At 42.7% G+C, this 13,391-nt stretch overlaps 1 protein-coding gene across 1 annotated transcript in view; it reads right to left on the bottom strand.

Moving 5' to 3' along the window:
* CHAT (choline O-acetyltransferase) overlaps positions 1-3,775 on the bottom strand; it is a 99,760-nt gene extending 95,985 nt beyond the window's left edge. The window contains exon 1 of the mRNA XM_060769000.2: positions 3,689-3,775. The gene's annotated coding sequence lies outside the window, so the exon portion shown is untranslated. The remainder of the gene's footprint in view (positions 1-3,688) is intronic.
* Between the last annotated feature and the right edge of the window lie 9,616 nt (positions 3,776-13,391).

Raw genomic sequence — 13,391 nt, 5'->3', positions numbered from 1 at the left:
TCTACACTGAGTTGCTGTGAGTTTTACGAGCTGTATGGCCATGTTCCAGAAGCATTCTCTCCTGACATTTCATTCACATCTATGGCAAGCATCCTCAGAGGTTGTGAGATCTGTTGGAAACTAGGCAAGTGGGGTTCATATATATCTGTGGAAAGTCCAAGGTGGGAGAAAGAACACTTGTCTGTTGGATCTAGGTGTGAATGTGTCAGTTGGCCACCTTGATTAGCATTGAATGGCCTTGCAGCTTCAAAGCCTGACTGGTTGCTGCCTGGGGGAATCCTTTGTTGGGAGGTGTTAGCTAGCCTTGATTGTTTCCTGTCTGGAATTCCCCTGTTTTCTGAGTGTTGCTCTTTATATACTTTATTTACCAGTATTAACAAACTCTAAAATAGAGAAAAGTAAATTAAGAGCCACACTCATAGAATCATTGAATCACAGAGTTGGAAGAGACCTCATGGGCCATCTAGTCCAACCTCCTGCCAAGAAGCAGGAAAATTGCATTCAAAGCACCCCTGACAGATGGCCATCCAGCCTCTTTTTAAAAGCTTCCAAAGAAGGAGTCTCCACCACACTCCGGGGGCAGAGAGTTCCACTGCTGAACGGCTCTCACAGTCAGGAAGTGCTTCCTAATGTTCAGATGGAATCTCCTTTATTGTAGTTTGAAGCCATTGTTCCATATCCTAGTCTCAGGGCAGCAGAAAACAAGCTCCCTCCCTGTGGCTTCCTCTCACATATTTATACATGGCTATCATGTCTCCTCTCAGCCTTCTCTTCTTCAGGCTAAACATGCCCAGCTCTTTGAGCCACTCCTCATAGGGCTTGTTCTCCATGTTGCAACCAGCCCTCTTGATTAGCACTGAATGGCCTTGCAGCTTCAAAGCCTGACTGGTTACTGCCTGGGGGACACCTTTGTTGTTGATCATTTTAGACACATTCCAGCTTGTCAATATCTCTCTTCAATTGTGGTGCTCAGAATTTGGACACAATATTCCAGGGGAAATCCAGACAAGAAACAATCAGGGTCACCTAATACCTCCCAACAAAGGTTTTCCCCAGGCAGGAAGCAGCAAACTTTGAAGCTGCAAGGCCATTCAATGCTAATGGGTTGCTCTTTACTTTTGGTTGAAAACCCTCCAAATAGATACATCCTCTGTTTATGTCCAGCATTTATTTATTTTTTAAAGTTTTAATTATTACATTTGGCCCTGCCATAAGTTTTTAAACTCTTGTGCGTTATTTTCTACTTGTGAGTTATATTAATTGTATTGTTTATCTTGTTTATTGCTTGTTATTTTATTATTGCTTGTTGTTTTTGAGGTGTTGTTGGGCTTGGCCTCATGTAAACCGCCCTGAGTCCCTTGGGGAGATGGTGGCGGGGTATAAATATATTATTATTATTATTATTATTATTATTATTATTATTAATCAAGGTATCCAATTACAACATTCACCCTTGCCTCAAGCAGTCAAGAGTTCTTTCTCCCACCCTGGACATTCCCACTTGCCTAGTTTCCAACAGACTTCACATCCTCTGAGGATGCCTGCCATAGATGTGGGCCAAACGTCAGGAGAGAATGCTTCTGGAATATGGCCACCTGGAAAACTCACTGCAACCCAATGATAATGGCCATGGAAGCCTTCCGCAACTCATTGAGTCTACACTACCATATAGTCCAGTTCAAAACAGATCATCTAGGACTCGGGGCGGGGTTATAAATAAAGTATTATTATTATTAAAATCATAGAATCATAGAATCATAGAGTTGGAAGAGACCTCATGGGCCATCCAGTCCAACCCCCTGCCAAGAAGCAGGAATATTGCATTCAAATCACCCCTGACAGATGGCTATCCAGCCTCTGCTTAAAAGCTTCCAAAGAAGGAGCCTCCACCACACTCCGGGGCAGAGAGTTCCACTGCTGAACGCCTCTCACAGTCAGGAAGTTCTTCCTCATGTTCAGATGGAATCTCCTCTCTTGTAGTTTGAAGCCATTGTTCCGCGTCCTAGTTGTTGTTGTTGTTGTTGTTATTATTATTATTATTATTATTATTATTATTATTATTATTAATCAAGGTGTCCAATTACAACATTCACCCTTGCCTCAAGCAGCCATAAGGTTCTTTCTCCCACCCTGGACTTTGCACAGATATATAAACCCAATTTTCCTAGTTTCCGACAGTCCTCACTACCTCTGAGGCTGCCTGCCTTAGATGCAGGCGAAAGGTCAGGAGAGAATGCTTCTAGAACATGGCCATATAGCCCGAAAAACCTACAACAACCCAAACAAGAGTTCTTTCTCTCACCCTGGACATTCCACAGATATATAAACCCAATTTTCCTAGTTTCCGACAGTCCTCACTACCTCTGAGGCTGCCTGCCATAGATGCAGGTGAAACATCAGGAGAGAATGCTACTGGAACATGGCCATATAGCCCGAAAAACCCACAACAACCCAAACAAGAGTTTTTTCTCTCACCCTAGACATTCCACAGATATATAAACCCAATTTTCCTAGTTTCCGACAGTCCTCACTACCTCTGAGGCTGTCTGCCATAGATGCAGGCGAAACATCAGGAGAGAATGCTTCTGGAACATGGCCATATAACCCAAAAAACCTACAACAACCCAAACAAGAGTTCTTTCTCTCACCCTGGACATTCCACAGATATATAAACCCAATTTTCCTAGTTTCCGACAGTCCTCACTACCTCTGAGGCTGCCTGCCATAGATGCAGGCGAAACGTCAGGAGAGAATGCTTCTGGAACATGGCCATATAGCCCGAAAAACCTACAACAACCCAAACAAGAGTTCTTTCTCTCACCCTGGACTTTGCACAGATATATAAACCCAATTTTCCTAGTTTCCGACAGACTTCACAACCTCTGAGGATGCCTGCCATAGATGCAGGCGAAAGGTCAGGAGAGAATGCTTCTGGAACATGGCAGCCCAACGACTCCGGCCATGAAAGCCTTCGACAACACAGTCATAATAGTGTAAAGATATATCCAAGAGTTCTTTCTCCCACCCTGGACTTTCCCACTTGCCTAGTTTCCGACAGAGGATGCCTGCCATAGATGTGGGCCAAACGTCAGGAGAGAATGCTTCTGGAGCATGGCCGCTTAGAAAACCCACAGCAGCCCAGTGCTAACGGCCATGGAAGCCTCCCGCAACTCATTGAGTCTACACTGCCATATAGTCCAGTTCAAAACAGATAATCTGGATTGCACATGGCAGTGATGTTCCCCTTTACATCATGGCTAGTTACATTCACTCCCGAAGAAGGATCCAAAGAAAGAGGGGGTTCAAATAACGACTTAATAACGGGGCATAGGGAACGAACTTCTTCGGATCCCGTTACTTGGCAAACCGACTGACATTTCTCTACGAGTTGTGTATTTGAAAAAGGGGGATAGGGATAGGGAAAAAGTTCCTAACCAGTTTGGAAATACCCCCCCCCCCCCCGATCCACAGGTTCTTGATCCATAACCTGAGAAGGCATCACATTGAACCCAGCGAGAGTCGAAAGTCGACGGGTTTTCACCTGTCCTATGAACCTGAAGGGCTTTTGAAACCATTCAAAGGAAGGACAGAGTGGGGGAAAGAGTCCTTTTGAGAAACCCCCTCCAGCCAGCCCCCCAACTAAGGTTTATCCAAGGGGAAAGCCTTCCCTGCCCAAGAAGAGCCTTACCTGGAGCGCCTCGGCAGGAGCGGAGTTGGCTTCCGAAGGGAGACAAGAGAGAGAGAGGAGGAGGAAGGGAGTCAAGGGGAGGAGGCAAGGCGAGGCTGGCCCCCTCCCTGCTCCTGGCCACTGCTCCCCCCCACCAAAACCCGCATCCGGACCGCCCCAAACCTGCCCCCCTTCTTTTCCCTGGGCTGGGCAAGTGGGAACTCCTCCTGCTTCTGCTCCCCGCCTCCAATCTGGTCCAGGGAAAGAAAGGGATGGATGGGGAGGGGACTTTCAAGTCCAGAGACAGACCCAAAGCCAGACCAACTCCCCATTCCCAGGAGTCCATTGCACTGAGCCTCTTGTGAGCTTCCCGGTTGAGGAAAGGAGTAGGAAGGGGTTCAAGGAGGCCTTCTTCGCCTTCTCCAGGAGGAAAGCACCCTCGGTGGATCCGGGCAGAAAGACTGGGGAGGAGTCGCCTGGAAGGCGCTCCCCACGCCCCACCTCCTTGCTCCCCACTTTCCTGCCCCCCAGTTCATAGTTTCACCCTGAAATTGTGGTATTTCACTCACCCATTCCTCTCGCCAGTCTCTATAGACCTCACAACCTCTGAGGATGCTTGCCATAGATGCAGGCGAAAGGTCAGGAGAGAGTGCTTCTAGAAAGCCAGGTGGGATTTACTCCCCACCTCCCTGCTTCCCGCTTTCCTGCTCCCCCAGTTCATAGTTTCACCCTGAAATTGTGATATTTCACTCAGAAAGGGAACCCCCCCCCCATTCCATCCGCCAACCTGTATAGACCTCACAACTTCTGAGGATGCTTGCCATAGATGCAGGCGAAAGGTCAGGAGAGAGTGCTTCTGGAACGCCAGGGGGGACTTACTCCCCACCTCCCCTGCTTCCCGCTTTCCTGCCCCCCAGTTCATAGTTTCACCCTGAAATTGTGATATTTAACCCACCTATTCCTCTCGCCAGTTTTTATAGACCTCACAACCTCTGAGGATGCTTGCCATAGATGCAGGCGAAAGGTCAGGAGAGAGTGCTTCTAGAAAGCCAGGTGGGACTTACTCCCCACCTCCCTGCTTCCCGCTTTCCTGCCCCCCAGTTCATAGTTTCACCCTGAAATTGTGATATTTCACTCACCCATTCCTCTCACCAGTCTCTATAGATCTCACAACCTCTGAGGATGCTTGCCATAGATGCAGGCGAAAGGTCAGGAGATAATGCTTCTAGGACATGGCCATATAGCCTGAAAAACCTACAACAACCCAGTGATTCCGGCCATGAGACAACACATAAATGACTTGTGAGGTCTCACACCCTCTGAGGATGCTTGCCATAGGTACAGGCGAAAGGTCAGGAGAGAGTGCTTCTAGAACGCCAGGTGGGACTTACTCCCCACCTCCCTGCTTCCCGCTTTCCTGCCCCCACAGGCATGTAGCGGGGGGGGGGGCTTTGGGGGCTTCATCCCCCCCGAAATTCTCATGGTGGTCTGCGAAAAGGCCTTACTGGTGCATTATTTAAACTGTTCTGTTTATTCATATCATGATCTGATCACCATGCTCAATATATCCCATATGCATGGGGGTATTGGGGTAACGATACAAAAGGTTTGCTAGGGTAGACCCTCTTTCACTCAGACTCAGACCCCCCCCCCCCCAAAATCAAAATCCTGACTACGGGCCTGTGCCCCCAGTTCATAGTTTCACCCTGAAATTATGATATTTCACTCAGAAAGGGAACCTCCCATTCCATCCGCCAACTTGTATAGACCTCACAAATTCTGAGGATGCTTGCCATAGATGCAGGCGAAACGTCAGGAGAGAATGCTTCTAGAACATGGCCATATAGCCCGAAAAAACTACAACTCAGTGATTCCAGCCACGAATGCCTCCGACTTGTGAGGTCTCACACCCTCTGAGGATGCAGGCGAAAGGTCAGGAGAGAGTGCTTCTAGAAAGCCAGGTGGGACTTATTCCCCACCTCCGTGCTTCCCGCTTTCCTGCCCCCCAGTTCATAGTTTCACCCTGAAATTGTAATATTTCACTCAGAAAGGGAAACCCCATTCTATCCGCCAACCTGTATAGACCTCACAACTTGATGGGGATGACTATCTGATCTACAGTGAATATCTGGGGTGCCGGGAGATGTAGGATATATCTCACTGTTATTACTGTGTTGTCGAAGGCTTTCATGGCCGGAATCATTGGGCTGCTGTGAGTTTTCCGGGCTGTGTGGCCATGTTCCAGAAGCATTGTCTCTTATAGCAGGTATCCTCAGAGGTAGTGAGGTTTGTTGGAAACTAGGCAAGTTCATACCCAGGCTGGGAGAAAGAATTCTTGTTTGGGTTGTTGTAGGCTTTTCGGGCTATATGGCCATGCTCAAGAGCATTCTCTCCTGACGTTTCGCCTGCATCTATGCCAAGCATCCTCAGAGGTTGTGAGGTCTGTTGGAACTAGGAAAATTGGGTTTACATATCTGTGGAATGTCCAGGCTGGGAGAAAGAACTCTTGTTTAGGTTGTTGTAGGTTTTTCGGGCTATATGGCCATGTTCTATAAGCATTCTCTCCTGACGTTTCACCTGCACCTATGGCAAGCATCCTCAGAGGTTGTGAGGTCTGTTGGAACTAGGAAAATTGGGTTTATATATCTGAGGGATGTCCAGGCTGGGAGAAAGAACTCTTGTTTGGGTTGTCGTAGGTTTTCCGGGCTGTATGGCCATGTTCTAGAAGCATTCTCTCCTGACGTTTCGCCTGCATCTATGGCAAGCATCCTCAGAGGTAGTGAGGTCTGTTGGAACCAGGAAAATTGGGTTTATGTATCTGTGGAATGTCCAGGGTGGGAGAAAGAACTCTTTTTTAGGTTGTTGTAGGTTTTTCGGGCCATATAGCCATGTTCTAGAAGCATTCTCTCCTGACGTTTCGCCTGCTTCTATTGCAAGCATTCTCAGAGGTAGTGAGGTCTGTTAGAACTAGGAAAATTGGGTTTATATATTTGTGGAATGTCCAGGGTGGGAGAAAGATGCTTGCCATAGATGCGGGGGAAACGTCAGGAGAGAATGCTTCTTGAGCATGGCCACATAACCCGAAAAATCTACAACAATCTAGTTATTCAAGCCATGAAAGCCTTCGACAATACATTGAACTCTTGTCTGCTTGAAGCAAGGGTGAATATTGCAATTGGCCACCTTGATTCGCATTGAATGGCCTTGCAGCTTCAAAGTATTTAAACACTCCAGAATCAGGACAGTAAATAAAGTGGAACACTCTGAAAACAGGGGAATTCCAGATAGGAAACAATCAGGGACAGCTAACAAAGGATAGCCCGGGCAGGAAGCAGCCAGGCTTTGAAGCTGCAAGGCCATCAAAGGGTTCCCAGTTTGATGAATTCTTTCCTAGTGCCTGAAACGAGTCAATGGGAGGGGAAATTTCGTTGGTGTCATGGCTTCTTCCTTTTCAGAGTCTCTTTCCAGGGAAGAGAGGGGAAGGAGATCCTTCCTGTCTTTTTTTCTGGCCCAAAAGAGAGAAAATTCCCAAGTCAAAGACCACAACCCAGCCCAAGTTGTGGAAAAAGGAGGAATCTACCTTCCCAGAGGAAAGAGAAGGCAGAGAATATTGGAAAAAACGAAAAATGTGAATTTGGGTTGTCTCAGTAGTGTTGTCCCTCCCTATCCACGGATTCAGCCAACCACGGCTTGCAAATAGTAAAGGTAAAGGTTCTCCCATTGACATTAAGTCCAGTCGCGTCCTTCTCTGAGGAGCCGAAGAGCCGGCGTTGTCCGTAGACACCTCCAAAGTCATGTGGCCGGCATGACTTTCCCATGGGGGGGGGGAATCGGGCGGTATATCAATTCTTCATAATAATAAGGTAAAGGTTTTCCCCTGACATTAAGTCCAGTCGTGCCCTTCTCTGGAGTGTAGTGCTCATCTCCATTTCCGAGCCGGCGTTGTCCGTAGACACCTCCAAGATCATGTGGCCGGCATGACTGCATAGAGCGCCCTTCTCATTAAATTAAATGGGGGGATAGGGCGGTATATCAATTATTCATCATAATAAGAATAAGGTAAAGGTTTTCCCCTTGACATTAAGTCCAGTCGTGTCCGACTCTGGGCTGTGGTGCTCATCTCCATTTCCAAGCCAAAGAGCCGGCGTTGTCCGTAGACACCTCCAAGGTCATGTGGCCGGCATGACTGCATGGAACACCGTTACCTTCCCACCAGAGTGGTACCTATTGATCTACTCACATTTGCATGTTTTCCGAACTGCTAGGTTGGCAGGAGCTGGGGCTGACAGCGGGAGCTCATGCCGCCCTCTGGATTCGAACCCTTTCGGTCAACAAGCTCAGCAGGTTTAACCCAATAATAATAATACAATCATAGAATCAAAGAGTTGGAAGAGACCTCATGGGCCATCCAGTCCAACCCCATTCTGCCAAGAAGCAGGAATATTGCATTCAAATCACCCCTGACAGATGGTCATCCAGCCTCTGTTCAAAAGCTTCCAAAGAAGGAGCCTCCACTGAACGGCTCTCACAGTCAGGAAGTTCTTCCTCATGTTCGGATGGAATCTCCTCTCTTGTAGTTTGAAGCCATAATAATAATAATAATAATAATAATAATAATAATAATAATAATAATAGCATATATATCTGGTTTGCTGTGACATGCTGTGTTTTTGTGCCAGTAAAATAATAATAATAATAATAATAATAGCATATATATCTCATTTGCTGTGGTATGCTGTGTTTTTGTGCCAGTAAAATAATAATAATAATAATAATAATAATAATAATAATAGCATATATATCTGGTTTGCTGTGACATACTGTGGTTTTATGCCAGTAAAATAATAATAATAATAATAATAATAATAATAATAATAATAATGGCATATATATCTGGTTTGCTGTGACATGCTGTGTTTTTGTGCCAGTAAAATAATAATAATAATAATAATAATGGCATATATATTTGGTTTGCTGTGACATACTGTGGTTTTGTGTCAGTAAAATAATAATAATAATAGCATATCGTTTGTGCTGTGTTTTTGTGCCAGTAAAATAATAATAATAATAATAATAATAATAATAGTAGTAGTAATAATAATAAATCTGACACTATATGAGGATTTAAAGATCGAGCTGCAAAGACTCTGGCACAAGCGAGTCAAGGTGATCCCAGTGTTGATTGGCACACTGGGTGCAGTGCCTACAGACCTTGGCCTGCACTTAAACACAATCGGCACTGACAAAATTACCATCTGCCATCTGCAGAAGGTCACCTTACTGGGATTTGAATGCATTATTCGCTAATACATCTAAGTAGAATAGGTTCCTTCTAAAAAATTCGGCATCGCTGCAATCCGGCTTGAAAATAGATTCGACTCAAGCTCTTTGCTTCCAGATTGGATTGGGTCCCCCCACCCCCAAGAGGAGTGGGCACGGATCCTACGCATTTACTCGGAAGTAAAGACAATTCCCGAGTTATTTGACACAGAAATGATGTCGATTCTGGCAGGAAACGAAAAAGTCGGGTCTGAGCTGCGAATTTAATCTACCCCAATGGATCCTTAATGGACTGTTTTGTGAAATACGAAACACAAACGAAGGGATCCCCCCCCCCCCCCACCAGCATGCAAAGGAGGAAATTATGTGCCTTCCCTCTGTAATAAGTAGAAGTATTGGAAGACACTTCTAAGGTGTGCTTGATGGCAATTGGAAGCCACTTCTCTTGGGTGTATTTGTTGAGGATGGAGCCCAGAAATGGAAACTAGGTTTTCCAAGTCATCCCTATCTTATTTCTAAGGAAGTAACTGAATGAGTTTGGATCCTTGAATGGAGACAAAGCTTCCAAGAACACATTGAACCACTATTAAGACTTCCCACTTGAAAGTGAGGGCTGTCACAGTTGGAAGGGCTGACAGAACAACATTGTTTACTCAGGAGCTCCAATCTCTATCTTATGATCTCTCATTGGGTTTCCTCTCTTTAGAGAATGAGAGAGAGAGGTGAGTAGGTTCACCCCAAAAGTAAGCTGCTTTGGGTCTCGGTCAGAAGATAAAAGTGGGGAAATATTAATACTATTATTGGTCCAATGATATTATACTATAATTGTAATTTATTATTATTATTATTAAAATTATTATTAATAATAAATTACAATTATATTATAATATTATTTTTAGAGAAAGAGAGAGGTGAGTAGGTTCACCCCAAAAGTAAGCTGTTTTGGGTCTCGGTTAGAAGATAAAAGTGTGGAAATAATAATAATAATAATAATAATAATAATAATAATAAGGTTCTTGTGGGGGTTTTTCGGGCTATATGACCATGTTCTAGAGGCATTTTCTCCTGACGTTTCGCCTGCATCTATGGCAAGCATCCTCAGAGGTAGTGAGGATGCTTGCCATAGATGCAGGCGAAACGTCAGGAGAAAATGCCTCTAGAACATGGCATATGGCCCGAAAAACCCCACAAGAACCTAGTGATTCCAGCCATGGAAGCCTTCGACAATACAATAATAATAATAATAATAATAATAATAATAATAATAATGGGCTTCCTCTCTCTTTAGAGAAAGCGAGAGAGGTGAGTAGGTTCACCCCAAAAGTAAGCTGCTTTGGGTCTCGATCAGAAGATAAAAGTGTGGAAATAATAATAATAATAATAATAATAATATATTACAATTATATAATAATATTATTGGACCAATAATAATAATAATAATAATAATAATAATAATAATAATAATGGGTTTCCTCTCTCTTTAGAGAAAGAGAGGTGAGTAGGTTCATCCCAAAAGTAAGCTGCATTGGGTCTCGGTCAGAAGATAAAAGTGTGGAAATAATAATAATAATAATAATAATAATAATAATAATAATGGGCTTCCTCTCTCTTTAGAGAAAGAGAGAGAGGGGTGAATAGGTAGTAGGTTCAACCCAAAAAGTAAACTGTTTTGGGTCTCGGTCAGAAGATAAAAGTGTGGAAATTATTATTATTATTAATAATAATAATATAATAAATTACAATTATAATATTTGTTGTTGTTCATTCGTTCAGTTGTTTCCGACTCTTCGTGACTTTATAATATTATTGGACCAATAATAATAATAATAATAATAATAATATAATCATATCCTCAGCTGCTACAAGAAAATCTCTCAAACGGACTACAAACAGAGGCACAACTCTGTTGATTCACTGGAACTTATGTCACAAATACCACCCGCCAGTAGTCATAAACCTCCAATCATAAACCTCCAATAATAATTTCAATTTGATTCTGACACAATACATAAATTATTATTAATAATATATTAAAATTATATTACAATATAATATTATTGGACCAATAATAATAATAATAATTTCAATTTGCTTCTTACACAATAATTAATAATAATAATATATTGCAATTATATTATAATATTATTGGACCAATAATAATAATAATCTCAATTTGCTTCTGACACAATAAATAAATTATTATCAATAATAATATATCACAATTATATTATAATATAATATTATTGGACCAATAATAATAATAATAATAATCTCAATTTGCTTCTGACATAAATAATAATAATATATTACAATTATATTATAATATAATATTATTGGACCAATAATAATAATCTCAATTTGCTTCTGACTCAATAAATAAATAATAATTATTAATAATATATCGCAATTATATTATAATATAATATTACTGGACCAATAATAATAATAATAATCTCAATTTGTTTCTGACACAATAAATAAATTATTATTATTAATAAGAATAAATTTCCACACATACCTATTAGTAGTAAGCCTCCTCTACTGCATCCATCTTGCTTCTGAGCAGACACACAGGGCAGAAAGCCCCCATTCTGACATGTCTGTCAACCATGAAAGAAGACCAGCACATTCCCCCCACATGTCATTTATTCAGTCTCACACCGGTGTAGCAAGGTCAGACTTAAAACATGGCACGGTATATTGCAATGACCAGAATAGCAGCACAACAGAAGACTTTTTTTTTTTGAAAAATGGTTACAGACTTTTTCATATTTCCTTTTTTTTAAAACCTTGGAGGAGATATCATTCCTGGCATGAAAATATGAACTGATGGAAAAGTTTCCAGGGGAGGATCCTACCTATATATCTACAATATGCATGAAGTCCCTGGATTTGGCTTTATTTTTTTGCAACTTCCCTCCCCTTCTTTTGCTCTTTCAAACATAGGACAGTGTTTTGGTTCTGGCTTTAACAAAAGACACTGAGAAGGAGATTGAGACACAACAGGCTGATTCATAAACTGCAATATTTGCTGAGGATTTATATTTCTGAGGAAATGGAAACCACAGACTTAAGTTACAGAGAGAGACTTTTCTTCTATCAGCTCAGACACATACTGGATGGAGTCCACACTTTAGTTCAGTTGAAACTCATAGCTTCCAGTTAGGGTGGATCTACATTGCTCTATATCCCAGGATCTGGCCCAATATTATTTGCTTTGGACTGGATTATATGAGTCTACACTGCCAGATAATCCGGGATAAGAAGAGAATCTGGGATTGGATTCTGGGATATAGGGCAATGTAGATCCACTCTTAGTCTGGCCATTAAGTCCAACTAAGGTCAATCAAGGAACTTGCTGGGAGTTTGACTAAGACCCCATCTATGACCCCTTCTACACTGCCAGATTATCTGGGATAAGAAGATAATCTGGGATTGGATTCTGGGATGTAGGGGAATGTTGATCCAGTCTAAGTCTGGCCATTAAGTCCAACTAAGGTCAATCAAGGAGCTTGCTGGGAGTTTGAGTAAGACCCCATCTATGGCCGCTTCTACACTGCCAGATTATCTGGGATAAGAAAATAATCTGGGATTGGATTCTGGGATATAGGGGAATGTTGATCCACTTTTAGTCTGGCCATTAAGTCCACCTAAGGTCAATTAAGGAGCATGCTAGGAGTTTGACTAAGACCCCATCTATGACCCCTTCTACACTGCCAGATTATCTGGGATAAGAAGATAATCTGGGATTGGATTCTGGGATATAGGGCAGTCTAAACTCTTAGTCTGGCCATTAAATCCAACTGAGGTCAATCAAGGCGCTTGCTGGGAGTTTGACTAAGACCCCATCTATGACCCCTTCTACACTGTCATATAATCCACATCATCAAAGCAGATAATCCACATTAACTGCTTAGAACTGGATTATATGTGTTTACACTGCCATATAATCCAGTTCAAATATATAATAGTGTAGAATGGGTTTAAACTGTCATAAAATCCAGATTATCTGCTTTGAAGTGGATTATATGGCAACTAAATCCAGCCTAAACCTGGAACTACATGTTTTTATCTGCTTTGAAGTGAATTATATGGCAGTGTAGATCCAGCCTAAGCTTGGAACTACATTTCCCCCCCAATAAGACCCATTCACAAGTTTAGTTCTCCAGGACACCATAACAAAGCACAGGGAAGAAACTGGGTTGTTGTAGGTTTTTTTTTTTTCCGGGCTATATGGCCATGGTCTAGAGGCATTCTCTCCTGACGTTTTGCCTGCATCTGTGGCAAGCATCCTCAGAGGTAGTGAGGTCTGTTGGAAGTAGGAAAATAGGTTTATATATCTGTGGAATGGCCAGGGTGAGGCAAAGGACTCTTGTCTGCTGGAGCTAGGTGTGAATGTTTCAACTGATCACCTTGATTAGCATATAATGGCCTGAGAGGTTGA

The sequence above is a fragment of the Anolis sagrei genome, chromosome 3, assembly GCF_037176765.1.
Source record: "Anolis sagrei isolate rAnoSag1 chromosome 3, rAnoSag1.mat, whole genome shotgun sequence".
Classification (NCBI taxonomy): Eukaryota; Metazoa; Chordata; class Lepidosauria; order Squamata; family Dactyloidae; genus Anolis; species Anolis sagrei.
Note: the sequence above shows the minus strand (reverse complement) of the source record. Positions and strands in the feature narration are given on the sequence as shown.